The sequence below is a fragment of the Anopheles funestus genome (genome assembly GCF_943734845.2).
Source record: "Anopheles funestus chromosome X unlocalized genomic scaffold, idAnoFuneDA-416_04 X_unloc_73, whole genome shotgun sequence".
Lineage (NCBI taxonomy): Eukaryota > Metazoa > Arthropoda > Insecta > Diptera > Culicidae > Anopheles > Anopheles funestus.
Genome location: NW_026045202.1, coordinates 97,023 through 100,000, shown reverse-complemented (window position 1 = coordinate 100,000; position 2,978 = coordinate 97,023). Strand labels below are relative to the sequence as shown.

General features: G+C 59.5%; 1 pseudogene; it reads left to right on the top strand.

Annotated features, from left to right (window-relative positions):
• LOC125774032 (large subunit ribosomal RNA) overlaps positions 1 to 22 on the top strand; it is a 3,547-nt pseudogene extending 3,525 nt beyond the window's left edge.
• Positions 23 to 2,978: the final 2,956 nt, after the last annotated feature.

The following is a 2,978-nucleotide window of genomic DNA, read 5'->3' as shown; positions in this document are numbered from 1 at the left end:
TTTTTTTAAAGAAAATGCTTGTTTATTGGCCGGATGATATTACAACAATTTTGTACCCCATCCCAGCCCACAAGCCCACCCACTTCAGCCTACCCGCGAGGGATCAACTGAGGGGCCCCAACACGCCGTTTTATTTATTAAATGTCGCTACTGGTCTTCAAACGCACCCACCCCGAATAACGCCACAAGGTAATCGGTGCACGTCGGTGCTACACTAGTTGCGAGTCTTCGCCTTGCCCGGTGCCGGCGCACCTTCTCACGCCCTATACGCAGTCGTTCTTCCCGCTCTCTAATCTCTTCCTCGCTGAGAAGTCGCCCATCCGGATGAGTGGGAGGAGGAGGCTCGCCTCGAGCCAGGCGTCGCTCCACCGTTAGCTGCCGCCGCGCCTCGTTCCGCCGGTCATTGCGCGCTGCAACCACATCTTCATGCGCCGTGTCCAGCCTTCGGGCCGCCGCCGTCATTTCTTCATGTGCGCTGCTGGATCGCTCCACGTACCATTCTTGCTGAAGAGCCGTCGTGATGCGCTTCGCCACCTCGCACACCGCACTCCAATTTTCCCTGCTGCTCAGCAGGAAGGCTTGCAGATTATCCGGAGTGATGACCTCTTGTTCTCGTTCGCCCAACACCTCAATCCGCACGTCCGCGAAGCGCGGACAATCGAAGAAGGCATGGGCCGCCGTCTCAGCTACTCCCGGACACCGCGCGCAGTCCGGTGATGGAGAGAAGTGCTGCACGTGTAGATACTCGTGGAAGAATCCGTGGCCTGATATGACTTGGGCGAGATGAAAAGTCATCTCCCCAAACCGACGGTTCTTCCACGTTGCGATGTCCGGGATCACCCGGTGCGCCCATGTTGTGAAGCGGCTGGCCGGCGCCAGTGCATCCCACTCTGCTTGCCACTGTCGCAGAGTGGCCGCACGCTCCTCAATCCGCAGCTGGTGCATAGGAGAGCCAGTAACTTGATGCTGTTGGTGACATCGGGCGTCCTCCCGGATCTGTAAACAGATCGGAATAACGCTCGCCAGGACCGTGGCGACCTCATACCTGACCGATATGAATGTCCTGGCGACTGGCCTCACGTACTGCGCCTGTACCCGCTTAAGCAGCCTGCTGCACCGCCGAACGTTTGTAGCCTCGTGCCACACCGGGGCAGCATACCGCAGCGTCGAATCCACCACCGATGAAAGAAGTCGACGTTTCGCTCCTTTTGGGCCCCCGTGATTCTGCATCAGCCGGGAGATCCCCTTCGCCACACGGAGCGCCTTCGCCGTTGCGTATTCGACATGCGGAGTCCACAGCAGATGGTCGTGCAGAACCACCCCCAGATACTTGAGGCACCGCGTCGGCTGTCGCTGTACTCCCTCGATGGCCACCGTTGGCTGCTGGTACCCTTGCCGCATAGTGGACACCATGATGATTTCGGTCTTTGCGGGCGCCAGCTTGAGGTGCCGTTCCGCCATCCACGCTCCAATCATGGCAATGGCCTCCTGAGCAGACTGGGCCGCTGTCTGCGGCGTCGTGCCACCTGCCAGCACCACCAAATCATCGGCAAATCCGATCGCCTCAACACCATCCGGAAACGCCAGCCGCAGGACTCCGTCATACAACGTGTTCCACAATGTAGGACCTATGATAGAACCTTGTGGTACCCCTGCCGACACCGGTCTGCGAACTGGTCCCTCGCTGGTCTCGTATACAAGCTCGCGCTCAGAGAAATAGCTTCGCAGTATCCTCTGTAGCGCGGCTGGGACGTTCTTCTCCCGCAGTGCCGCCGCAATTGCCCTCCAACTTGCCGAGTTGAACGCGTTCTGGACATCTAGCGCTGCCACCACCAGACACCGAGGATCGCGTCCATTCGTACGATGAAACGATCGCGCGTACTCGCCTCGCTCGATCACTCGCTGGATGGCCTGTATGGTCGACTTCCCACGACGAAACCCGTACTGCTCTGGCGACAGTTGAGGGGCAACACTGTCCTCCAAGTGTTCATTGAGACGCTCGAGGATGCACCTCTCGAACAGCTTGGGAACTGCTCCCTCCAGGAGCAGTGGTCGGCTCGCCGATGGGTCGCCCGGCGGCTTGCCCGGTTTGGTCACGAGCACCAGCCTTGCCTCCTTCCAAGACCGCGGGAACTCACCGCGTTCCAAAAGGTCGTTAAACACCCGCACAAACGCCTGCGGGTGCTCTCGGATCGCGGTTTTCACTGCTGCGTTCGGTAGACCGTCCAGACCCGGCGCTTTGGATGGAGCCATTCGCTCTGCCAATGCCAGAACCTCCGCTTCCGTAACAGGGCGAAGCCTCTCCTCGTCAGCCGCTCTCTCGACGACCGGCCACTCAAATGGGGGATGCAGCGGAAACAAAGCATCCACAATCGGCTCCAGTACCGATCGATCCGTCTCCGGCGGGGTACGACCTCGCAGCTTGGCCAACACCACCTTGTAACCAAGCCCAAAGACATCACTATCGACTCCGTCGATCAACTCCTGAAGCTTCTCGTTCCGGCTCTCCTGTATTCCGCGCTGCAGCTGTCTGCGAAGGTCATGAAGTCGAGCCGTTGCCACCTCGCGATCTGCTAACTGCGTGGCAACCCGGAGCCTCTCCTCGGCCTCCTCGCACTCACGACGCAAGAGCCCCAGTTCCGGGGTCCACCAATAGAGCTTCGGCGGCTGATGGAATTTCGCCGGGCCCACTCTCGCCATCGTCCTGTCACAAGCTGAAGTTAACGCTCCAATCAGCGCGTCAGGTGTGTCTGCTTCGGCTAGCCGACAATCCGCAATCGCCTCCTGGTATCGCTCCCTGTTGAATAGCGAGGTCTTCCAGCGTACTCCCGCATGTTGCGCGATGCCCTCACCACTAGACTGCTGCATCGTTTGATGTTGAAGCGCACGCTGCCGTTGCGTGGTCCGTGCTCCAGGAACGCCCACGGAAAACTCCACGTACCGGTGGTCACTGTAAGAGTAGCGCTGACTGACCTTCC